Genomic DNA, 27,073 nt, shown 5'->3' on the forward strand with positions numbered 1-27,073 from the left:
CACTGGCTCTGGAAGCGGTCGCTGCTGCAGTGTGGCTTTTCACTCCCCTGTCACTCAGGTCAACTCCTTAGTTCTGTGTTTGATGGTCAGGGTTTGTAGATTGTCCTTTATGTAATCAGTTCACTTGTTTTTTCGAGTCTTTGTTTCAAGAGGGATAAGCGGAAGCTTCTACCTAATCAGCCATCTTGGTCCTGCCTCCGTGTCTGCCTCTTTATGTGATTTGATATTGACTGTTGTCTCTGAGCAATCTATAAGTTATTGTATTAGTTTATTTTATGCTTGCTTTTTGTATCCTAGCTTCTTCCTTTGTTTAGTTTTAGTATACCCAAATAAGCTGCTTGAGTGCATTAGGTTGATTATTTTCACGTTTGAAGCTCTAATGTGCTATCACCAGATGGCTAGCACTGTTACCAGGTATATGAGCCTAGGAGTTCATTTACTTTTCTTGTATGGATTCAACTCAGGTGCCCAGGTAGTTGGCCATAAAGTGTGTGGTACAGGCTCTGTCCTACAGTCTTAGAGGGGCAGGGGTTATTGGTGTAGGCAGAAGTATCTGGCTGCAGTAGGGGGTCAGGCTCTGATCAAGGCAGGGGTCTGACAGCTGTGCTCTGAGTGTCTGTGAGGAAAGTGCATCCCTGTTCTGTAGAGCACACGGGTGGGTTCTGCAGAAGGGCAGTGGGTACCCAATGCTTTTGGTTGTAAGTTCTGGGCGGTACTACTTATCCTTGGAGCCCTGTCACAGGTGGCTAGGTATTGTGGGTGGAGCTACCAGTCCTTAGGCCCCTGATGTGGGTAGGTGAAGACCCTGTTTAATAGGCAAAGCAGTGTCAAACATCAAACACCCATCTTTCCACCGTCCAGCTGAAACCATTGCAGTCTGGCAACAAGGGCCTATTCTCCTGAAATGGGCCCACACAGGTCCATGCTGGGGTGAAAGGTATTCAAAGCCCATGGACCGTTTGTGCCTGAACAAGAGCTACTTCTGTCCTGAGCTCCCCAGCTTAATTGAGCTGGCAGATTACCTTTCCCCCAGTTGTGAACTTATACCTTCTTCAAGGACGGAAGAATGGCTCAGAGTGGTACCGGGGCCTATCTCAGGCCCAGGGAAATTGACAGCCACTGAAGCCAGCTTGGGGGTTGGGGGCGTGGTAAAATAAACACAAGTAATTAGCTTTTGCTGCGAGTGCCATTCTTCTCTTGTTCTGGAGGTGTGAGTAGTCTGTGCAACTTGCTGTCTTTCCCTGAGTGAAGAGCCTCTGGAACGCTACTGCCAGCCCCACTGCACTCGCTCCAGGGAACGGTGCCTGAGGGTTCCTGGCTATTCAGGTCCAGTAACTCCTCTCCACTTCCAAATAGTCTCTCCCTCCCCCTGCCGTTGAGTCCGTTTTCTAACTTTGCCTTTGATGTTCAGGGCTCCTAGCTTGTCATAAATATAATCGCTTCACTTGTTTTTTCGGGTCTTTTTTCTAAGAGGGATCACTGGCAGCGTCTCACTACTCTGCCATCTTGGCCTCGCCTCTCTAATATAATCAACAATTTTTTTAAAAAAGAAAGAAAAGAGTGAAACCTGTAGAAACAACAAATAACAGAATGAGATCCACAGAAAAACTAGATATTGGAGCTATCAGACAAAGACACTGAAATAACTCTATTATGTTCAAAGAAATAAAGGCAAGACTTAGAAATTTGGCAAAAAACTAGAAACTACAAAACAGATCAACTTAGAAAGTCAACTGAAAACTATAGCTGAAGTTAAAATCTTAATGTATGTATATAACAGCAGATTACAAATGCTGAAGAGAGATTTAGTGGAAGACATGTTGGAAGAAAATAGAGGCATAGACAAAAGGAAAAATATATATAATATAAAAACAAATAAGATACAGAGAATACAATGAAAATATCCAGCATAAGATACTTTAAGAAGGAAGAAAAAGAATGAGGCAGAAAAACTGAGATTATGGCTGAGAAGTTTCCTCAAATGATTAAAGATATCAAGTTACAGATTCTAGAAGACTTACAAAACCCAAACCAAAAAAAAAAAAAAAAAAAGGAACCAAGCCACTGCCATCGAGTCGATTCCGACTCAAAGCGACCCTATAGGACAGAGTAGAACTGCCCCGTAGAGTTTCCAAGGAGCGCCTGGTGGATTCGAACTGCTGACCTTTTGCTTAGCAGCCATAACGCTTAATCACTACGCCACCAGGGTTTCCTTATAAGACCCATGTAGGGTAAATACAAAGAAATTCATAGTAGGACTGCTGAAGCTAAAGACAAAAAACCCCACAAAAAGCAAATAATTGAACACTACTAAAGAATGGAAAAGATTATCTTTAAAGGACAAACAAAAAAACTGACCGATGACTTCTCTACAGAAATAGTGAAAACCCTAAGACAATAAGATTTAAATTATAGAGAGAAAATCCATGGCAACCCAGAACTCTATGCTGAGGAAAAACATCCTTCATGAATGAGCAAAGACCTTTGTTTTCAGGCAAACAAAACCTAGATAAGTTAACATCAGCATGCCCACATTAAAGAAAATTCCAAAGGTATTCTTCAAGCAGAAAGAAAATAAGGTGAAAGGCTTAAGATGCAAGAAGGAATGAAAGTTAATGAAATGGGTAAAAATAGAGGATTACTGACTGCATAACATAATAAGAATAGACTTTATTGGGTCTAAAATATGTAAGAAATTAAAATGTATGAGAACGACAGCATTTTGACTTTTATGGCTTTATGGTCAGGAAACATGCTGTGTAATATTTTGATGTCTTGGATTCTGTTAATGCTTGTTTTGTGGCCTAATACGTGGTCTATTCTCAAGAATGCTCCATGAGCGTTAGAAAAGAAAGTTTACTTGACTACCATTGGGTGAAGTGTTATGTTTAAGTCTATGAGATCAAGTTGGCTGATTGTGGTATTTAGATCTTCCGTGTCTTTATTGAGCTTGTTTATGGATATCCTGTCTGTCATCAGAAGTGGTATGTTGAAGTCTTCGACTATTATTGTGGAGCTATTTCTCTTTTCAATGCTGTTTGAGTTTGTTTTATGCGTTTTGGAGCCCTGTCATTGGGTATGTAAGTATTTATTATGATTTTGTCTTCCTGGTATATTGACCCTTTAATCATTATATAGTGTATTTCCTTTTCCTTTGTGGCGGATTTTACTTTAAAGCCTGTTTTATCAGAGATTAATATTGCCACTCTTATTTTTTATTGTTGTCTGCTTGATATATATATATATATATTTCCATTCTTTGAGATTTAGTTTGTTTATGTCTTTGAGTCTATGGTGTGTCTCTTGCAGTCTGCATACAGACGGATCATGGTTTTTAATCCATTCTGCTACTCTCTGTCTCCTTATTGGTGCAATTAAACCATTTACATTTATCGTAATTATTCATAGTTATGAGTTTAGTGCTGTCATTTTCGTCTTTTTTCTGTATGTCTTTTTGACATTTTCCTTATTCCACTTAATTTTCTCTGTTGAGTCATTGTTCTTTGTGCATTTTCTTTCCATCCTCTTCATTTTTGTTGCCTTTGTATTTACTGCTAATTAATTTTTTCTGTGCTGAATCGTTTTTCTTTTTAGTCTTTCATCTTTTTCCTTGTTGTTGCTTTTGTATTTGCCGAAAATTTATGTTTTCCTTGTTTTTTTTTTTTTTATTTTAATGTGTAGGATTGTTAGTTTCCTTTGGGTACCTTAACATTTACCTCTGTTTTTCTAAATTTAAACCAATCTTTTATTTCTTTATATCGTCTTGACTTCCTCTCCATATGAAAGATCTATGACTACATTATTTAGTCCCTCTTTTTTGTCTTAATGTTGTCATCTTTTACAGATCGATGTCTCTGTTTCTACATTTTCAGTGTTTTAGCTTTGATTTATTTGTGACATCCCTATGTGGGTTGCTATCTGGTTGTTCTGTCCCGTGTTCTAGTCTTGGGTTGTTAGCTGATGTTATTGATTTTCTAACTGGAGAACTCCCTTTATTATTTCTTGTCATATTGGTTAGGTTTTTAAAAATTCCCTAAACTTCTGCTTATCTGGAAGTGTCCTAATTTCACCGTCATATTTGAGACACAGTTTTGCTGGATATATAGTTCTTGGCAGGCAATTTTTTTTTTTTTTTTTCCTTCAGGGCTTTGTATATGTCCTTCTTGCCTGCATGGTTTCTGCTGAGTAGTCCGAGCTTAGTCTTACTGACCCTTCTTTATAGGTGACTTTTTGTTTATCCCTAGCTACTCTTAAAATTCTCTCTTTATATTTGGTTTTGACAAGCAAGATTATAATATGTCCTGGTGACTTTATCTTGGCATCTACCTTGCGTGGGGTTCAGTAAGCATCTTGGGTAGATATCTTCTTATCTTTCACAAGATCAGTGAAGATTTTAGCCAGGAAGTCTTCAACAATTCTCACTGTGTTTTCTGTTATCCTCCACCCCCCGCCCCGATTCTGGTGTTCCAATCACTCTTGATAGAGTCCCTCATAATTCTTAGCGTTTCTTCAATTTTAAAAAATTACTTTATCTGATTTTTCCTCAAATAAGTTGGCGTCAAGAGCTTTATCTTCAGTCTCACTAATTCTGACTTCCAGTGCCTCAATTCTGCTCCTCTCATTTTCTATTGGGTTGTCTAATTCTGAAATTTTATTGTTACTCTTTTGGATTTGCTTGCTGTCTTTCTATGGATTTTTGCAGCCTGTTACATTTGTCATTATAGTCTTGTGTAACTTTCTTAAGTTCCTCTATTGTTTTATCTGTGTGTTCCTTGGCTTGTTCTTCGTTTTGCCTGATCTCCTCCTGGATCTCTTGAAGGGCTTGGTCTATTAATCTTTTAAATTGTACCTCCAGTAATTCCTGGAATTTTTCTTCATTTGGAAGATTTCTTGATTTGTTGTTTTGGGAGCTTCCTGAATCCATCATGGTCTGCCTCTTTATGTTATTTGATATTTACACTTGTCTCTGAGCCATCAATAAGTTATTATATTCATTTATTTCATGTTTGCTTACTGAGTTGGAACCTACTTGATGGCACTGGGTTTGGTTTTTTTGTTGTTGTTGTTGTTGTATTGTGTCCTAGCTTCTTGTTTTATTTTAATATGCCCAAATAGGCTGCTTGGTTGAGCTAGTTTGATTATTGGCACCCTTGAAGCTCTTACATCCTGTCACCAGGTGATCAGAGCTGTTAATAGGTATGTGAGCCTAGGAGCCCTTTTACTTTTCTTGTATGGATTCAGCTCAGTTGTCCATGTAGTCGGTCACCAAGTGTGTGGTTTAGGCTCTCACCTACAGTCCTGCATAGACAGGGTTGATTGGTGTAGGTACAGGTGTCTGGCTACTGTGGGGGGAATGACTGCCCCTGAGTGTCTGGGAGGAAAGCATGTCCCTGTTCCCTAGAGCACATAGGTGGGTGGGTTTTGCAGCCAGACCATGGGCACCCAATGCTGTTGGTTGTAAGTACTGGGATTCACCACTTATTCTTGGACTCCTGAATTGGGTGGCTAGGTGACGTGGGTGGAGCCACCAACCCTCAGGTCACTGATGAGGGTAGGTGAGGACCCTGCTTAATTGGCAGAACGTTGTCAAATATCACGAACCTGCCACTCCACTTTATAGCTGATACAGTTGAAAATAAAATTGTAGTGTGCTAATGAGGGCCTACGCTGTTGAAATGGGCCCACACAGGTCTATGCAAGGGTGAAAGGCATTCAGAGTCCTTGGACCCCTTATGTCTGTGCCTTCCCTGAGTTCCTAGCTTAGGGAAACTGGCAGATTATTTTTTGTTGTTTGTTCCTGCTCCAGGGCATGTGATAGTTCCTACTTCTGGCCCAGAGGACCCAGAAATAGCCGAAGCTGGTCTAAGACTAAAAACAGAGAGGGAGGAAGCAGGTAAATGGGAGAGATGTTCTTCCCAAAGGGGATGATTTTTGATTTGTGTGGCATTTTAAATGCATGTACTTATCTTTTGCCAACTTGGCACTGCTTTTCACTGGTTCTGGAGGCTTGTGTAGACTTTCTACCACTCGGTCTCTTCTGATGTGAAAAACATGTCCCGAGCGTCACTGCTTGCGTCACCGCACATGCCATCCGATCCAGCCTGCAGGGTGCTGGTTTCTGCCGGGTCAGATCTGTCAACCTCTCACTGCTTCTGAACCACATCCCCCTCCCCCTGCCACTAAGTCCAATTCTGTGACTTCACCTTTGATGTTCAGGGCTCCTAGATTGTCATATATAATCGATTTACTTCTCTGGGTCTTTGTTATAAGAGGGGCTACACAAAGCATCTGACTATTCTGCCATCTTGGCCCCACCCCTACAAGAGACATTTTTCATCACATTCCTGAATCTGACACTATCAGAGAAACTTATCTCTGAGAAAATGAAATAGGGATGAGGCAGTAGGCAGAACAAACCTGCTGGGTTGGAGTCCATTCTGATGCATAATGACCCTATAGGTCAGAGTAGAACTGCCTCATAGGGTTTTCAAGGAGCAGCTGTTGCATTTGAACTACTGGGCCAGAGTATATTTGGAGCACTGGTGGTGCAGTGGTTAAGAACTCAGCTGCTAACCAAAAGCTTGGCAGTTCGAATACATTAGCTGCTCCATGGAAACCCTATGGGGGCAATTCTACTCTGTCCTATAGCGTTGCTATGTGCTGAAATCAATTCACCAGCAATGGGTTTGGATTTTTGGTTTACACGCCTACATGAGTAAAATTTGTCTTGAATCTCTAAACTTAATTCTAATGTGAGAATGAAATTGTAGCACTTCTCCATAAAGGTTTATCTTAAGTCATCAGGATAAAAACGAAACCCACTGCTGTCGAGTCGATTCTGACTCATCCTGCCCCTATAGGACAGAGTAGAACTGCCCGATAGAGTTTCCAAGGGGCACCTGGTGGATTTGAACTGCCGTCCTCTTGGTTAGCAGTCGTAGCACTTACCCACTGTGCCACCAGGGTTTCCTCGTCAGGATAAGCCTGTGCTGGTTTATTGGGTACCTTCAGGAATTCTTCATCAGTTATATTCACATTAAGAAGGAAAAAAATATCAGAAGGAACTTCATACATCTTCACCCTTCATTTCATGCAAGATTCAAGTGTGTCAGTGAGGATGGTTGTGTGAAATTGATCCCTGGCACTCAATACTTCTGGAGCATTTCTGTCATTTACTTGTTTCTTTTAATGCTTCTGCAACAAGGAACTGCTTGATAATCAGTATTTGGCAGTATTTGTTTTATTGTGTTTTCAAAATATTCTCTTATGTAAATATCTTGTTAATAGGTGGTAGAGATCCATGCATGTCTATAAATTTATTTCTGAATCTTGGAGAATTGACTCATCAAATGAAAATGATGCTATATATTATTATACATAACAAACATAAATATATGGGCTGTGTTTACATTTTGTTGGTGACGTTTTAAGCTTCTGTTCTGGTATCTCCTTTTTGTGACTGGTCTTCAGCAATATTCTCTATGGCACCTAGAATCTGAGCGTGTGATTCCAGGATTGCATTCGTTGCTGTAGCATGTGCTTCCCAGTGGGTATTAGAAAGACATTTTAATGCTGATCATGGCCTATGAACAGCTCATCGGTGAATAGAGATGGCAAAAAATTTGTAAAATATCTGAATAGAAGAAAAAAATCATTTTTTGGACAAAAATCCATTGTGATACATCCTACAAAATTAAGTGAATATGCAGCACCTTGGTATGAAAATGGCATATTCATTACATTCCAGAATTTTCTGTTGCATGCCTTTATAATGCAGTGACATTTCTCAGCATTGTCATAGGATTGGTCTCTGAACTTAGAAAAATCAATTTTGCAAGCTTCATCTAATTAGTGAAACACTTGGTTTGCAATGTCTTTGAGGGCTAATGCGATGTGTTCTCCTGACTCGCTTGGTTCATGTTATGCCTTCTTTCCCTCAAGTTCTTCAGTTTGTAATGGAAATGTCTAGCTTGTTCCTTTTATGCCATTGTACCTTTGGAAGCAGATAACTTGTGTCCTAGATTTCACAGATGAAGAGGGGTTTTTGAATTTTGGACTTGGACTTGATTTAAGACTTTTTCTATGCTATGATGGGATGAGGAAACCCTGGTGGCGTAGTGGTTAAGTGCTACAGCTGCTAACTGAAAGGTTGGCAGTTCGAATCTGCCAGGCACTCCTTGGAAACTCTATGGGGAAGTTCTACTCTGTCCTATAGGGTCGCTATGAGTCAGAATCGACTGGACGGCAGTGGGTTTGGTTTTGGTTTGTGATGGGATGAATATGTTTTCCATTTGCAAGAATGTGATTTTGGGGGGGCCAAAGGGTAGAATGTCATGGATTGAATTATGTCCCCCCAAAATGTGTGTATCAACTTGGATAGGCCATGTGAGGTTGTCCTCCATTTTGTGATGGTAATTTTATGTTGAGAGGATTAGGGTGGGATTTTAACACCTCCCTGATTTGAGATACAGGGAGTTTCCCTAGGGCGTGGCCTGCACCACCTTTTATCTCCCAGGAGATGAAAGGATAGAGAGTTGGGGACCTCATACTACCAAGAGTAGAGCATGTCCTTTGGACCCGGGGTCCCTGCGCCTGAGAAGCTCCTTGACCATGGGAAGATGGAGGACAAGGACCTTCTTCCAGAATCAACAGAGAGAGAAAACCTTCCCCTGGAGCTGACGTCCTGAATTTGGACTTGTAACCTACTAGACTGTGAGAAAATAAATTTCTCTTTGTTAAAGCCATCCACTTATGGTATCTGTTGTGGCAGCACTAGGTGACTAAGGCAGCGATGATTTTAGCTTCTGTTTTGGTGTTTCCTTTCTGTATCTGGTCTTCAGCAATATTCTGTGTGGTGCCTAGAATTGTACTTGTTGCTATAGCATGTGCTTCCCAATGTGTATTAGACATTTTAATGCTCAATCATTCCCTGAGTGTGTTTTAAGAACAGCTCATCAGTGAGTAGAGGTGGCAAAAAATTTGTAAAGTAACTGAATATTAGAAAAAACATCAATTGCTTTTGGACAAAAAAAATCTATTGTGATACATCCTACAAAATTAAGTGAATGTGCAGCACCTTGGTATGAAAAGGGCATATTAATTTCATTCCAGAATTTTCTGTTGTATGCCTTTATAATGCAGTGACGTAATGGCAGCATTGTCATAGGATTGGTCTCTGCACTTAGAAAAATCAATTTTGCAAACTTCACATAATTAGTGAAACACTTGCTTTGCAATGTCTTTACCAGTATGATTTTTTAGATTTTTTAAGCTAGCAAATGTGATAAATCACCACACAGGTTTTCTATCTGTTGGAGATACGGATCTTTAAACAATCCTTAGCTGGCCTGTATGAGAAGGCTCAGAAGTGGAATCCACAGACAAAATGAAATATCGAGCTATGCTTATTTCACTGACAGTAGTTGATTGAACTTCATCACTTATCAAGATTATACATTTTTTACACATTATTTTAGAATTATGGGATGGATTGCCCTTTCCTGTGTTACCGTGTTTTGAGATGTGACTTGCTAAAAATAGATCAAATGAGCAGCAAGTTGAAGCCAACTTTAAAATTTTCCATTTCGTGGGGACCCAAAGACTTCATTTCTTTTTCACGAAGATAGTCCACTTTCAGTGATTGTTATGACAACAACGACACATTACAAAATGGCTTTTCAATACTGATGTTCATTAATTTGTGATTCCAGTTCATAAATTAAGCCAGAACAATGTGTTTGGTTTAAATATGATAACATAATCTCTGTGAATTGAACTATTTTCATGTTTACCGATCCTATTCAATTTGCACCAATTGCTAAATTCATCTGTAACAATTCGAGAATTAAATGAGGATGACGGGTTTGTTTGTTTGGTTAGTAGGTTTGCTAACAAAGCAGTACACAGAGCTGACTGATGGAGATTGCAGTAGCCACTCCCTCTTATAATTTTCATCATTAACTTTGCACTCTAGAAAAAATTCTGGCTACAGAACTTTGTTTACCGTCCAGGAATTTTCAACACGAATTTACAAGTGGACAACTGTGATGTTGACAATCACTTGGGCCTCTTTTGATCCAGTAATTTACTTCATTGGAAGAAAATTATTCCACAAGGCAGGATCTGCATGTCTGTTATTTATGGGGTCTGCAGATGTGACAATTTAATATTCTTAGTTTCACTTTCTAGATCATTACTAATTTCTTTTTTTTTTTACTACAGCGAGAAATGGATGCAGAATTTGGAACAAATTCTGTTATATTTGTATTGCCATCATTAATTTCAGCACTAGTGGTACTAGTAGGATGATTCCCACCCATTAAGCACGTACCTTTAATGGAAGAAGTCTCTGCTGATTTATTACATTCTAAAAACGAGTTTTGGAATAGTCTTTAGGGATTCACAGATCATTTTCTTTTTATCTTCTGCAGGCTTCCATTTTTGCACGGCACTTAGTTATTGCCGTTTCATTTTGCCTGGATTGAAAATTATGTCACTTTTTAAATTTGATTCTGCCATAACAATAAATTTGAATAATAGAAAATAAATTTATAAAACCAGAAGTTTATAAAATGAAATTTACTTTAGAATTTAGACATTAACACAAAAAAATTATATTTGAAAATTAAATAACTCATTGCTGTGGATTAAATTTTAACTAACAGTGACCCTATTGGACAGAATAGAACTGCACAGTAGGGTTTCTAAGGAGAGGCTGGTTGAAACCTTTTAGTTTCAGCCAGGCTCTTAACCACTGTTCCACCAGGGCTACATTTGAAAATGAGTAAGTAAAAACGTTAATTTGGACCATGAGATTTTGTTCTTCAGGTCTTAGATAGTCCAAAGAAATAGTACATGATATCCTTCTCCATGGACTAATTCCTTCTGAAAACAGGTCCAAAGTATGTAGGATGTAGTCTAGCCAGCCATCTTTGTTTCTAGGCTAGGGTACATTCTGGTTATACTTCTTTCAGGATAGATTTTTTCGTTCTTTTGGCAGTTCATGGTATATTCAGAATTCTTCACCAACACAATTAAAAGGCATCAATTCTTCTAGAGTCTTCCTTATTCATCGGCCAGCTTTCCCACACATACGAGGCCACTGAAAACACCTTGGCTTGGATCAGTTGCATCTTAGTTTTCAAGGTGATGTCTTTGCTTTTCAACACTTTGGAGGTCTTTTGCACCAATTTGCCTGATGGCAGTGCATCTTTTGATTTCTTAACTGCTGTTTCCATGGGTGTCGATTGTGGATCCAAATAAAATGAAATCCTTGACAACTTCAATCTTTTCTCCGTTAATCATGATGCTGCTCATTGATCCAGTTGTGAGGATTTTTGTTTTCTTTATGTTGAAGTGCAATCTCTACTGAAGGCCGCGGTCTTTGATCTTCATCAGTAAGTGCTTCAAGTCCTCTTATCTTTTAGCAAGCAGGGTTGTGTCATCTGCAAAATGCAGGTTAATGAGTCTTCCTCCAATCCTGATGTCGTGTTCTTTGTATAGTCCAGCTTCTCAGATTATTTGCAGATTAAGTAAGTATCGTGAAAGGATACAACCCTGACACACACCTTTCCTGACTTTAAACCACGCAGTATCACTTTTTTCTGTTTGAGCGTCTACCTCTTGATCAGGTTCCTCATCAGCACAATTGAGTGTTCTGGAATTCCCACTCTTCGCAATGTTATCCATAATTTGTTATGATCCAAGCAGTCAAAGGCCTTTGCATAGTCAATAAAACACAGGTTTAAACATCTTTCTGGTATTCTCTGCTTTCAGCCAGAATCGATATGACATCAGCTGTGATATCCCTTCTTCCATGTCCTCTTCTGAATCCTGCTTAAATTTCTGGCAGTTCCCTGTCAATGTACTGCTGCAGCTGCTTTTGAATGATTTTTAGCAGAATATTACTTGCATGTGATATTAATGATATTGTTTGACAATTTCCACATTTGGTTGGATCACCTTTCTTAGGAATAGGTGTAAATATGGATCCTTTCCAGTTCATAGGCCAGGTAGCTGTATTCCAAATTTCTTGGGATTAGACAAGTGAGCGATTCCAGTGCTGCATCCATTTGGTGAAACATCTCAGTTGGTATTCCGTCAATTCTTGGAGGCTTTTTTTTCTCACCAATTCCTTCAGTGCAGCATGGACTTCTTCCTTCAGTACCATCGGTTTCTGATCATATGCTACTTCCTGAAATGGTTGAAGGTCGACCAATCCTTTTTGGCATAGTGACTGTGGGTATTACTTTCATCTTCTTTTGATGCTTCCTGCGTCGTTTAATATTATACTCGTAGAATCCTTCAGTATTGCAACTCAAGGGTTGAATTTTTTCTTCAGTTCTTTCAGCTTGAGAAATGCTGAGTGTGTTCTTCCCTTTTGGTTATCTATCTCCAGATCTTTACACATGTCATTATAATACTTTTTCTTCTCAAGCCACCCTTTGAAATCTTCTGTTCAGCTCTATTACTTCGTCATTTCTTCCTTTCACTTTAGCTACCCGACATTCAAGAGCAAGGTTCAGAGTCTCTTCCGACATCCGTTTGGTCTTTTCTTTCTTTCCTGTCTTTTAAAGGACCTCTTGCTTTCTTCATGTGTGATGTCCTTGATGTCATTCCCCAACTCACGTGGTCGTCAGTCGTTAGTGTTTAACATGTAAAATGTATTCTTGAGGTGGTCTCTAAATACAGGTGAGATATACTCAAGGTTGTACCTTGGCCCTTTTTGACTTATTCTAATTTTCTTCAGTTTCAACTTGAACTCCCATATGAGCAATTGACAGTCTGTTTCACAATCGATCCCTGGCCTTGTTCTGACTGATGATATGAGTTTTCCCATCTTCTCTTTCCACAGATGTAGTCAGTTTGATTCCTGTGTATTCCATCTGGTAAAGTCCACGTGTATAGCTGCCGTTTATGTTGGTGAAAAAAAAATAGTTGGATGAGTCACTGGTCTTGCAAAATTCTTTCATGAGATTTCTGGCATCATTTCTATCAGCAATGCTGTATTTTCCAACTACTTTTCCTTCTTTGTTTCCAACTTTAACATTCTAATGACCAGTAATTATCAATGCATCTTGATTGCATGTTTGATCAATCTCAGGCTGCAGAAGTTGTTTAAAATCTTCAATTTCTTTGTCTTTGGCATTGGTGGTTGGTGCATAAATTTGAATAGTCATATAAACTGGTCTTCCTCGTAAGTGTATGGATATTAGCCTATCAGTGACAGCATTGTACTTCAGGCTAGATCTTGAAATGTTCTCTTTGATGATTAATGTAACGTCATTCTTTTGACTCTGGTGGAATATCCGTGTTTGTAAGACTGCTCAGAGACTGTTTCACCAGAGAGTTTTCTGGTACTGCGATATCTACCACTAATCTCTGTGATCCCTGTGAATTGGCAAAATAAGAATAGTGCTATAGATTTCTTCCAAATACAGAAAACATAATTATGAAAATGTTCTTGCTATTGATTATGTTCTTTATCAATCCGTTCTGATGGGATTTTTGATACTTCACTCGAAAAATGAGTCCAAGGTACTGTGATGTGATTGTTTACTTTGTGTGGCCTTTCTAGCCATGGTCTTATAACATCTACCCTGGTACTTGGGCAGGACTGTGTGATAGGGTAATTGTGGCTCACCAAGGGGATTGTTTAGTTTTCCCTTCAAAGAGAACCAGTTCCAGAGCAAAGAGGAGGATTCAACTCCCATCAAGGAAGAACAGCCAGGAGCTGAGCATATATTATGGACCTGAGATCCCTGCACTGAGAAGCTCCTAGAAGCAGAGACTGAGATAGAGAGAGGAAGCTGTAACCCTGAAGACGGTAAGATGCCATGGCAGGAGAGACCAAGCAACAGGGACCCGGCTATAGGAGATGATGGCCCAGGGAGAAGGAAAGCTGAGTGCCTTTGGAGAGAGGCCCAAGGCCAGGCAGAGGCATGCCTATGAGCACAGGAGGGAAGAGGCTGTCCCAATAGAAGAACTGTATTCTGAGTGTCTTTGAGCCTGAGTTATAACTGTTACTTCCCTAATAAACCCCATAATCATGAATATGGACTGTGAGCTCTGTGTGGCCGTTGCAATGAATTATTGAACCCAGCAGAGAAGTAGGGAGTGCTGTGTGAGGGACAGTTGGTGTCAGAGTTAGTGAAGATGGTGGAGAGAGGATAGTTTTTTCACCAATGCCTTCAATGCAGCTTCGATTTCTTCCTTTTATACCATCAGTTCTTGATCTTATGCTACCTCTTGAAATGGTTGAAAATTATCCATTTCTACTGCAGTACTATATTAATATCAGACAAATTATACTTCAGAAAAAGGAGTATTATTGGGAATAGGTAGGGACATAACATAATAAAGGTTCACTTCTCCAAAAAGATACAACCATCCTAAATGTGTACATATTTAACAACAGGGCTCCAAAATACAAAAACTAATAAATCTGAAAGGGGAAATGGACAAATACGCATTTGTAATTGGTATCAGTACTTTTCTATCAATAATTAATAGAGCCCTGCTAGTCGAAGTCCAAAGCATCTGTATGAACCACTCATGGATGTCTATGTGTGTGTGTATGTATATAGTATAAAGACAAGTAATACAGAAATAAACATAGAGTCCTTGGGAGGTGCAAACGGTTAATGCATTCAGCTGCTAACCAAAATGTTGGAGGTTTGAGTCCACCCAGAGGCACTTCGGAAGAAAGGCTTGGCGGTCTACTTTTGAAAAATTAGCTGTTGAACTCACACACTTGAGTGTCACTACTACTCTGACACACATGGGGGGAGGGGTCACCATGAGTCAGATCAGCTTGATAGCAATTGAATGATTTTTTTATTCATTCTGCCAGTGTTTGTCTTTTAATTGGTATCTTAGGCTGAGTTCTCTAGAGAAGCAAAACCAGTGAGATATATATATGTATGTATTTATATATAAATAGATTTATATCAAGGAAATGGCTCCCAAGGCTATAGAGGCTGGTAAGCCTCAAGTCCATGGGTCAGGCTGGTGGCTTCTCCTGACTCACATAGATGCAGGGACTGCAGAACTCAAGATCTGCAGGTCATACAACAGGTCTGTGGCTCACAGGCTGCAAAGGCTGACAAATCTCAAGATCGGCAGGTAAGCTGGCAGCCCGCGGCTCACAGACTGCGGAGGCTGATGAATCCCAAAATTGGAAGGTAAGCTGAGAGTTCGAGTCCCAAAAATTTGAGATCAGATGACGAGGAGCCAGCTGCAGGATTCAGAGTGAGCAAAAGCTCAAGAGCCTTGCCAGAAAGTCCACCTATATTGGATGCAGTCCACACCCCTGAGGAAACTCCTTTACATCTGATTGGCTACTCACAGCAGATCCCATCATGGAGGTAATCACATTATATCACATCTCATCATGGAAGTGATTGCATCGTTTTACGACTGCTAAACTACATCATAACTGCCAAAGCACTGAGAATCATGGTCCGACAAAGTTGACACACAACTTTAATGATCCCAATTGTGAATTTAATCTATTTATATTTAAAGCGATTAATGATAAGGAAGGACTTATATCTTCTACTTTGTAATAGTAGGTCATATACGCATTTGGTTTCTCATTTTCTTCACTACTGTCCACTTTTGTGTTTGACTGATTTTTTTTCAAGTGTACAATTTTGATCCTCTCCTTGTTTCCTTTCCTTATATTTTTTAACTTCTTAGTGGTGAGCATGAGGATTACAATTAATATCTTATATTTATAACAATCTTCTTTTAATTAATACAAATTTAGCTTCAACAGTATAGAAAATTCTGCTTTTATTCAGCTCAGTTACCTCCCCTACTTACGTTGCTGGTACAAAAATTGCATCTTTATACATTGTGTGTCCATTAAGAGAGATGTGTAAGTATTTTTATGCATTCGTGCTTTAAATCATATATGAAAAAAAGAGAGGCGTGATATAAAAATATTACTGACTTTGTTTTATCTAAGTAGTTACCTTTACGGAGTCTTCGTTTCTTTTTATGGCTTCAAGTTACTGTCTAGTGTCCTTCCGTGCCAGCCAGGATGATTCCCTGTAGCATTTCTCATAAGGCAGTTCTGCTGCTAACATACTCCCTCAGGTTTTGTGTATCTGGGCATGTCTTAATTTCACCTTCATTTTTGAAAGATAGTTTTGCTAGATATTGACATCTTGGTTCATAGTTTTGTTTCTGTATTTTTTTTCCAGTATCTTAAATACATCATCCCACTATTTTCTCATCTCAATGGTGTCTGATGAAAAATCAACAGTTAAACTTGTTGAGACTCTCTTCTTGTACATTAGGGGTCACTTATCTCTTGCTATTTTCAAGTTTCTGTCTTCGTCTCTTGACATTTTGATTATGTCTCTCTGTGGATATCTATGTATTTATTGTCCTTTGAGTTTATTGAGCTTCTTGGATATCTAGATGACATTTGGGAACCTTCCAGTCATTACGTTTTCAAATATTCTTTCTGTCCTTTCATCTTTCTTTCCTTTCTGGGACTCCTTAATGAGTATATTGGTATGCTTGATGTTGTCCCGCAGGTCCCTTAGGCTCTGTTCATTTTCTTCATTCTTTTTCCTTTATGCTCCTCAGTTAGAACAATTTCAGTTGTGCTTTTTCAAGTTTACATTTTCCTGCTTTCTTGCTCAAATCTCCTGTTGAGCTCCTCTAATGAAAATTTTATTTCAGCTATTCTACTTTTCAGCTCTATAATTTCTATTTGGTTCTTTTGTATAATATTTCTTTATTAATATTTTCTACTTGTTCATGCATTCTTTTGGTTTCCTTTTTTTTTTGTCTATGGTTTCTTTAGCTCTTTGAGGAAATTTAAGACAATTGGTTTAAAATCTTTGTCTAGTAATCCCAATATCTGTGTTTCCTTAGGGATGCTTTCTGTTCATTCTCTTCTTTCTTTCTTCTTAACAAATGAACCATCCTTTTCTTTTTCCTTTTATGACTTAAAATAGTGTGTTGAAAACTGGTTATCTTAAATATTATAATGTAACTCTGGAAACCAGAGTCCCTCCAGTCATTAGGGTTTGCTTTTTTTTTTTTTTAATTGTTGAGGACCAGTCATCCATTTGCTTAGTGATGTTTCCAAACTATTTCTGCAAAGATTGTATGTCTTCTCATGTGTGGACACTGAAGTTCTGTTCTGTTATGTCAGCAGTCAGTTCATGACCTGACAGTGATTTCTTTAAATGCTTGTAGCCAAAAAGAAAAAGGAACATTATCCCAGTCTTTGCAGATTGGCTCTGAACTGGGGTGTTCTTTCAGTGCTAAGCAAAAGCGCCTAAAACTCTGCCTTAGCCTTCACTTCCTGCCCCCGTGGAGCCCAAAGATCAGCCAGAGGTGCAAGCCTAAAGCTTTGTCAGGATCTTTATGAGCATGTCTTCATCCTTAGGCAAGAATATTGCACTCCAGATTCCTCAGTATATGTGGTAGCCCTTCAAAGCCCTTAAACCACCAACCATTGTCCTCTCAGCCCCCTTTTTTCCAAGCTTTTGGATGTCTCTGCTGTTTTCTCTGTCCTTCATCCTTTGACCCTGGAGGTAGGACCAATTCTTATACCTTCGTACTGCTCAGTTTCCATCACATCATACATTTTTTCTTATGTGCTGATGAGTCAATTCTGACTCATAGTGACTATAGGATGGAGTAGAACTTCTCCAAAGGGTTTCTAAGGCTGTAATCTTTATGGAAGGAAACTGTCATATCTTTCTCCTGTGGAGTAGTTGGTGGATCAAATCAAAAGGTTTAACAGCTGAGTGCTTAACCACTGCACTACTGGGGCTCCTTTTGACATCATGCATCATAATAGATTTTTAACACACCCCTCAGAAACATAGAAGTCCATAAATTGTCAAGGGTACAGAAGATTTAACATGTATAAAAATACCAAATTGATATATGTGTATGTGTGTGTGTTATCTAACCACTAAAGAATATACATTCATCTCATGCACATACATAGTGTTTATAAAAGTTGACTGTATACGGTGTTATAAAGCAAGTCTCAACAAATTTCAAGAGTCTGCAATAATATAGAGGATACTGTGTAAGTACAGCATAATTAAAAAAAACATATTAGAAAAAGAAAATACAAAATCTCCATGTGCTTGGATATTTTAAAATACTAGGCATTAAAAAAGACATCATAATGAAAATTAGAATATATTTTGAAGTGAAAAATTATGAACATAGTGCATATAAAAATTGGTGCAGTACAGACAATATAATATAGGAAACTTATAGCCTTAAAAATATAATTGGAAAGAACAAATTTTGAAAAATAAGTGAGTTAAACATCCATTCAAAATGTTGGGAAAAAAACAGAAACAAACATTCATAGGAATTTTTGTTTCTATTAATGATTGGATACATGCAACAGATGATCAACAAAGACTAAAGTTGATTCTTAGAAAATGCTAGTAAAATTGACAAACTTTAGGCAAGATTGATCAAGTGAAAAAGAATGAAGGTATAAATAACGAATATCAGGAATTAGAAAGAAAATGACTACAGATCTTGCAGAACTTAAAGATAATGTGAGAATGTTATGAACCATATTAGCTAATAAATTTGCAAATTTAGGTAAAGTAGGCAAACGTATCATACCATGTAAGTTAATAACAACGATTCAAGAAGAAACAGGAAGCAAAAGTAATTCCACAATTGTTAATAGAATTGAATTAGAGCTCAAACTATTCTCAAAAAGAAAACTTCATGTCAGATGGCTTTTCCTGCAAATTCTGCCAAATATTCAAGAAATACTTCACAAATTCTTCAATATAAAATGAAATATATGCCCAAACTCATTTTATAAAGCTTGTAGAATGAATATTGATACCAAAACCTGACAAGAGCAGCAGAAGATGGGAAAATTACAGGCCAATGTCACTGATGAACATAGATGCAAAATATAAAAAGAAATAGGCAAAACAAATCCAGCAATACTCTAAAGAAGAATATAGTATGACCAAGTTGAGTCTATCCCAAGAATTCAAGGTTAGTTTAACATTCAAAAATGAATCAGTATAATTTGCCATATGTACAGGAAAAATAAATGTGGTTATATTAATAGGTGTAATAAAATAAGTATTTGATAACCTCCAGCATCCACTCATGTTTTTTAAAAGAACATCTAGCATGCCATGAGACCAGAAGAACCAGAAGGTTCCCGGCTACTGTCACTGAACATTTTGATCAAAGAGTCCACAGCAAAGCCCTGATCAAAAGGGGGAAAATGCAGAACAGAATTTCAAATTCTCATGAACCCTAGACTTTTTGGAGCCATTGAGGGTGAATGAACTCCTGAAACTATTGCCGTGAGATAATCTTTAAACATTACACCAAAAGCATTCCCTTGAATCATCTTAAAACTGAAGTATAAAAAAGAAAACACCATACTGTTGCTGTTGAGTTGATTCTGACTCAGAGACCCTGTAGGACAGAATAGCACTGCCCCATAGAGTTTCCAAGGTGCAGGTGGTGGATTCAAACTGCTCTTCTTTTGCCTGGCTACCGTATCACTTAACCACTGTGCCACGAGGGCTCCAGAACATTAGCTACTTAACTAATAAAAATGGTCTACCTTGAGCATATGCTCTTTTAAGAACTGTCTATATGGCATCAGATTGACAACAGCTACTGAAAAGATTAGATAGGAACCTTAAGGAGCAGTGGGTTTATGCTAATGACAGAGGAACTACTCAGAAAAGGAGGGTGAGAATGGTTGCACAACTTGAATGTAACCGATGTCATTAAATTGTACAGGTAGAAACTGTTGAGTTGATGTATGTTTTGCTGCATATATTCTCAACCACAAAAAATACATTTACAGGTAATAATTAACAAAAAATGTCAAGGACAGCTAAATATTTTGAAAATAAGACAGAGTTGCATGTGAGGGAATGAGTGGGGTGAGCTGTTTTAGATTAATAGTAAAGGCTTATGGGATCAGGATATTTGAGGAGATAACTGACCTATATCAAAGGAGAGAATAGCTGTATGAAGTTCTGGAGGGAGGATATTGCCAATAAAGGAAAGAGTTGTTTCTGAGGCCCTTAAATAACCAAGTGTTCTGGCATGTTTTGAGGAAGCTCAGGAAATAAGTCATGGCTAGTGTGGAGTGAACCGAGGGAAGACTGTTAGGAAATGAGGTTAGTATGGTGGGCAAGCCCCGCATCATGAAAGACCATGGGAAGGATTTGGGAATTTTTCCTAATTGCCATGAGAAGCCACTGAGGTGATGCTGTTATGTAGACTGTAAGAGGGAAGATCGGTGGCACGGAGTCCAGTTTTAACCAAGAGATGATGGTGGCTGTAAGGTGGAGGTAGTGAGAAGTGGATAGAGTCAGGATTTATGTTAAGGTAGTGCCAAGAGTCCAGAATATGTGTCAATGGATTGGATGCAAGATTTGAATAAAGGAGAGAAATCAAGGGTGATTTCTAGGTTTTTGTCCTGAACAATCCAGAGGATAGTGAGAACATTTGCTGAGATAAGGAAGACTGGGAGGTAGACAAGACACTTGGACGAAGAATTTTATTTGAACCACATTAAGTTTGAGATGCCTAGTAGACATTCAAGGGAAGATGTGAGGTCAGCCATTGGTGAAGGAACAACAGGGCAGAGTATGTAAATGAGGGTATCCTAGGGCTCAGGTGGAATTGACTGCCATGAATTGGCTCAGATAACCTAGATAGTGAGAAGTAATGAATGATGTTACTTAAACAGGGCATGGAAATCAATGAAAAAGGTGTGGGAGTGGCAGGGAGGCTAAGGTAGAGAAGTTTCTCTCTTCCTAAAACTGATTGGCTGGATTTGAAGACATCATAAGTTCCTGTATGAGAAATATCCAGCAAATTACCAGTTGATTTAATAAATTGATAACAAAGTCTACCTTTCAGCCAAAGATTGAAAAACAAACAAACCAATTGCCATCCAGTGAATTCTGACTCTTAGCAACCCTCTAGGACGGAGTAGAGCTACCCCATACGGTTTCTAAGGAGCAGCTGTTGGATTCAAACAGCAGACCTTTTGGTTAGCAGCTGAGCTCTTAACCACTGCACCACCAGGCTCAAACCAAGAATAACACAGATGAGGAACTTACTCCTTAGTTCAATCAAGTATGTAGAAATTCAAATTTGTGATTTTGGAGATTCCCCCTCTTTTTTTTCAAAGTGGGGGGCATTGAGATGGAGGATTTTCCTATGCCCACCATCCTAAGGGATTTAATTAACCCATAGTTGAGACATTGTAAACATCTCAAGAAATTATTACCTTTGAGAAACTTGAGGGTGAGTAGGCATATCACCTGGCTCCTCTTAAACTCCTTTTAAAAACCTGACTTGAAGACTCACCTGCCTTTTTGAATAAGTGCCAGCTTGAATAGGCAGGGTTCAGGGAATTGCTAACCAAAGGTATGGTTTCTCCAGAGGCCTCCAAGGGGTGTAAAAGAAGAGTGGAGCCAGACCCCGTGCTTGGGACACACCCTTGGTAGGAAATATTTGAGTGTGTGTGTGGTGAGGGGAGCACTCGGTGTGGGAGAGTGGGGTGGGTGGGTAATAGGGAAATGCCTGTTTTTTTTTTTTTTTTCTGGTTTTAAGAAACAGTTTTTTACTTTTTTTTTTTTTTTTTAATTACAACGAACAGTTCAGTGGAGACATGTTCCTTATGTGCAGGGGCTAGTGGAATTGCTGATAGCTGAGAATGTAGCCTGCTCCCCAAGTGCGAGTTGGCATTTTGGAGAGAAAACTTGATATTTGGAGCACTGACTGGCACTGCGTTTTCTAAATAATTAAGGGTGGTGGGGTGGTGGTAAGAGAAAGAGGATGGTCTATGAACACTGACCCTGGAAAATTAACTCCCGAGTGTGTGGGTTGTGGATAGCAGGAAAAGAACATCACCCGCAAATGACAGCAGTGCCTTTATTTATTTATTTATGCTTCTTTTTAGTTCTGAGTTGTTTTTAAGCCACAAATTAATGGGGCCACCATGAGTTTTCAGAGAATGAGTTTTACAAAAATCTAAGTGTTTTAAATATTGCAGGGATTTACTTATATATGCTGTATATGAGAAAAGTCCTTCCAGTTATAGGGAGGAGAAAGAAAGTATATTCAGGAATTAAATTTTCACAGTTCTCTGAATTCTTATATTTCTCTTGTTGTCCATTTTTCTTTTTTTGTCCTTCATCCACCCCTTCCACCTTGACCCACTGTCTTCATCATCTAGTGCTGCCGAAACAGAAATACCATGAGTGGATGGCTTTAACCAAGAGAAATGTAATACCTCACATTAAAGTAGGCTAATAGTCCACATTCAAGGCATCAGCTCTAGGGGAAAGCTTTCTCTCTCTTTCGGCTCTGGAAGAAGGTCCTTGTCCTTAGCCTTCCCATGGTCAAGGAGCTTCTCAGGTGCAGGGACCCTGGGTCCAGAGGACATGCTCTGCTCCTGGTGCTGCTTTCTTGATAGTCTGAGGCCCCCAACTCTCCGCTTGCTTCCCTTTCCTTTTACCTCTTGCGAGATAAAAGGTGGTGCAGGTCACACCACAGGGAAAGGTGACCTGAGTGAGGGTGGTGTTACAATCCCACCCTAATCCTCTTACAGTAAAATTACAATCACAAAATGAAGGACAACTAGGCAATAGTGGGAATCATGGCCTAACCAAGTTGAAACACACGTTTTTTAGGGTCATAATTTAATCCAAACCAAATCAAACTTGTCACCATCCAGTTGATTCCAACCCATAGAGACCCTAGTTGATATTAACTCATAGAGACCCTATAGCATAGAGCAGAACTACCTCATAGAGTTTCCAAGGTCTAGTTGGTGGATTTGAACTGCTGACCTTTTGGTTAGCAGCTGAGCTATTAACCACTATGCCACCAGGCCTCCTCTTGATCCACAGTCCACCCTAATTCACCACTGTGTTAGAAAAAGGCTTTGCTATTCTGAAATAAGAACTTTTTACTATACTTTTGTGTTCGTGGTTGCTTTTGGTATGTCTTTAAGCACTGAACAGTTAACTCATACCCATTAAAAACCCATTGCCACTGAGTCTATTCCAACTCATAGCGGCCCAATAGAGCAGAGCAGAACTGTGCCATAGACTTTCCAAGGAGCGCCTGGTGGATTTAAACTGATGACCTTTTGGTTAGCAGCTGTAGCTCTTAAACAGTACACCACCAGTGTGGGAGGGGTTTAATTGATAACATGATGTCTGGGCTCCAAGGGAGATGGAATGGATGTGCAGGAGAAGGGCATGCAGATTCAGCCTGTATAGTCCCCTGAACTCTGTTCAAGATCATAACACACCTCAGTAATCACTTGAATCTAAACATACAACTTTAACAGTTGATGTAAATGACTTTACACATGAATTTTGGAACGCAACTATTTCTCAATGGAAGTTTCTTCAACTAAGCTGTTTGTATTCCCTTAATAATTGTGAAAGCTAACATTTATTGTGTTCATTCTGTGTGTAAGGCCTTTTTCTAAGTGCCTTGTGTGTTTTATTTAACCTGCGTAACAACCTTTTGAATAAGACCCATTTTAGAAATGGGAAACTGAGGCAGTGAGAGGTAAAGTAACGTGCCCAGATCAACCACCTGATAGATTGAGTTAGGATTTAAACCCAGGCAGTTTGTTTCAGAATTTGCTTATGTAATCACTGTACATGACAGCAGTGAGCCCTAGTGGCTGTGTGGCTAAAGAACTTGGCTGCTAACTGAAAGGTCAGTGGTTCGAACCCAACCGCCTCTCTGCAGGAGACAGATGTGGCAGTCTGCTTCAGTGAAGACTTACAGCCTTGGAAACCCTATGTGGCAGTTTTACTCTGTCCTTTGGGGTCACTATGAGTTAGAATTGACTTGATGACAGTGGGTTTTGGCACATAATACTAATGTGCAGTGTATTCTGTATGCCGTGTATATGTTCAGAAACTAATTTTCCGAACATTTATGCCATATATAGATTACCAATCCAGTTGCCGTTGAGGAGATTTTCACTCCTGAGGACCCCGTGAGTTTTCAGAGTAGGACTGCCCTCCATACGGTTTTCAATAGCTGTGACCATTTGGAGGTAGATTGCCAGGCCTTTCTTCCAAGGCAACTGAGTGGATTTAAACTGCCAACCTTTCAGTTAGTAGCTGAGCACTTAACTCTTTGTGCCACCTAATACATATATATACTAGGAGGTTTTCCTCCTTATTTGTACTTTAATGTTTTGTAGCCTCTTATGAATACTTGTTCCTGGCAGTTAACTAGATGCTAAAGAACAGAATAGGCACATGTAACCCTCTCTCACCTTCTCCCTCCCCTCTTGCACAGAGATGAAATGAAAAGGAATTAATGAGGACAGATTATTGGATTAGGGCCCATACTCAGGGCTCTAACAGCATGGGGAGTTTCTCCTGTCACTTCAGTTCTTGTTCAGGAATTGGCACCTGCTTTTTGTGAATCACAAAGACCAGTGCTTTATATCAAGCCATTTAGATTTGGGCTATGGAGCAGTGACTTAAAAAAATTAAATTTTATTTTCAGAGATTTTTTCTATTAATTGTTTACATTTATTTTAATTGTATATTCTGAAACCGCTACAAAAAGGCATGAAATAATTGTTTAAATTTTAATTCGTATGGGTCAAAATGTATGTTAAACTACCTATTGTCGCCGTCACAGTCGTTGTTATGTTTGAGCCGATTGTTGTGGCCACTTGTTACCAAGTATGACTTTCTTCTCCAGGGACCGATCTTTGCTGACAACGTGTCCAAAATATGTGAGATGAAGCCTCGTCATTCTTGCCTCTAAGGAATATTCTGGCTGTACTTCTTTCAAGACAGATTTGTTCATTCTTTTGGCAGTCCGTGGTATATTCAATATTCTTTGCAAATACCGTAATTTAGTGCCTTCAATTTTTCTTTAGTCTTCCTTATTCATTGCCCACCTTTCGTGTGCGTATGAGGCGACTGAAAGCACCATGGCTTGAGTCAGGTGCACATTAGTTTTCAAGGTGACATCTGTGCATTTGAACACTTTAAGAGGCCTCTGGCAGCAGATTTGCCCAATGCAATGTGTCGTTTGATTTCTTGACTGCTGCTTCCGTGGGAGTTTATTGTGGATCCAAGTAAAATGAAGCCCTTAGTGATGTCAACATTTTCTCCATTGTCATGATGTTGCTTATTGGTCCTGTTGTTAGGCTGTTGGTCTGTAGTCTTTGATTTTCTTCAGTAAATGCTTTAATGCCTCTTCACTTTCAACAAGCGAGATTGTATCATCTGCATATCTCAGGTTATTAATGAGTCTTCCTCCAATCCTGACGCCTTATTCTTCTTCAGACAGTCCAGCTTCTCGGATTATTTGCTCAGCATACAGGTCGAATAGGTATGGTGAAAGGATACAATGGAGATGCACACCTTTCTTGACTTTAAGCCATGCAGTATTCCTTGTTCTATTTAGATGACTGCCTCTTTTTCTATGTACAGGTTTCTCATGAGAACAATTAAGTGTCCTGGAAATCTCATTCTTTCCCATGTTATCCATAATTTGTTATGAGCTGGAGTAGGTCTCAGAAATAATGTGCCATTTCTTCCAGTTGGTTGTGCACGGCTGCCTACTTCCCTAGGTGGTAGCAGGTAAGGCCTGTCTCAGAAACACTCCCCTCCTCACTAAGCATGATTCTTCACACTGCTCCATCTTCTTTCCCGTGTGTGTCTCCTGCCCTCCTCAGTGGCCGGGGAAAATGATAGTAGTCCACTATGAGATTTATTCTTTTATTATACTTTATTTTATCATTTGTTTTTATAACATAGTTCCGTTAAAATCAAGGGTAATAAAAATGTTTGTGTGATGGAAGTGGATAATCCCACCCACTGTGTCCATCTAAAGTTTCATGAGAAAACTGTGCCCACAACAGAGGGCTCCCACTCCTCTGGCTCACTGTATTTTCTCCTTGTTTATTTGCTCTTCCCTCTTTCCTGATGCATGCATGGGACCACTGAGCTTCAGGACTCCACAATTCTCCTTTTCATACCAGTGTTACTGTAATCTTGGGTTCATGGGCTGCCTTGCCACAGATTTACTCATTCTGTTTCTGTTAATTATTTCATTACTTAAAAATCTCTCATGAATTTTTCCAGAAGTACATTCTATTCCTCAAAAACTTGGAAGCAATGGGAAAGTATGCAATAAATAACAAGAAAACATACGTAATGCATAGAATAAATTATTAACGTTCCGATATGTCTGTTATCTTACTTACATTGGCATGTATGTGTATTAGAGTCTCTGGTTGATGCAAATGGTTAATATCTTGAGCTGCTGACAGAAAGTTGGAGTTCAGGTCCACCCAGAATTGCTGTGAAAGAGAGGTCTGGCAGCCTACTTCCGAAAACTCAGCCATTGGAACCCCTATGGAGTACAGTTCTACTCTGGCACACTGGTGTCATCATGAATCAGAACTGACTCAGTGGCAACTGGTTTTATGTGTGTATTAGCACACACATTTATGTATATTAACACGGATATTATATCCTGATATTTTCATTCATCATTAGTCTTTTCTCATGATAAATTTTTTTTGTTTTTTTTTAATGAGGGCATTAAATTACTTTATAATATTCTGTGTGCATGTACTATATGTTTTTTAACGATTTGACTATAGTTGCAATAATAAATGTGCATGTTTCTAGTAATCTTCAACCTATACTTACATCTTTTTAACATACATCTCTGCCATTAAATCTCTTTGTTTAATTATTGTTTAACACTCTTTACACCTAAGAGATGGTCTCAGAAGCAGCCCTGATCAGTTTTTCTCCCTCTTACTCATGAAGCCCCTTAATGTATTCCAAGGTATCAACTACGAAGGATTTTACGTACTTATCCTTTGTTTATTTTTCATTCAGTCAGTATATTCCATGGGCCAGAAGTAGTCTATGTTATGCAGGTACAGTGGTGAAAGGTACACACTGTCCCTGTCCTCATGAAGGGGACAACCCAGTGCAGGGGGGAGGAGCACTGGGGAAATGCAGCTGAGAGCAAGCACAGACAACCCTCCAGGAACCAC

The 27,073-nt window shown here is 39.1% G+C and overlaps 2 long non-coding RNA genes across 5 annotated transcripts in view; one reads left to right on the forward strand and one right to left on the reverse strand.

Annotated features, from left to right (window-relative positions):
* LOC135229561 (uncharacterized) overlaps positions 1 to 14,871 on the reverse strand; it is a 690,153-nt gene extending 675,282 nt beyond the window's left edge. The window contains exon 1 of the long non-coding RNA XR_010320250.1: positions 7,081 to 14,871. This is a non-coding gene — a long non-coding RNA (uncharacterized LOC135229561). The remainder of the gene's footprint in view (positions 1 to 7,080) is intronic.
* Positions 1 to 27,073, forward strand: part of LOC135229559 (uncharacterized) — an 847,392-nt gene that overhangs the window by 804,863 nt on the left and 15,456 nt on the right. The gene's annotated exons all lie outside the window — the stretch shown is intronic.

The sequence above is a fragment of the Loxodonta africana genome, unplaced genomic scaffold, assembly GCF_030014295.1.
Source record: "Loxodonta africana isolate mLoxAfr1 unplaced genomic scaffold, mLoxAfr1.hap2 scaffold_39, whole genome shotgun sequence".
Taxonomy (NCBI): domain Eukaryota; kingdom Metazoa; phylum Chordata; class Mammalia; order Proboscidea; family Elephantidae; genus Loxodonta; species Loxodonta africana.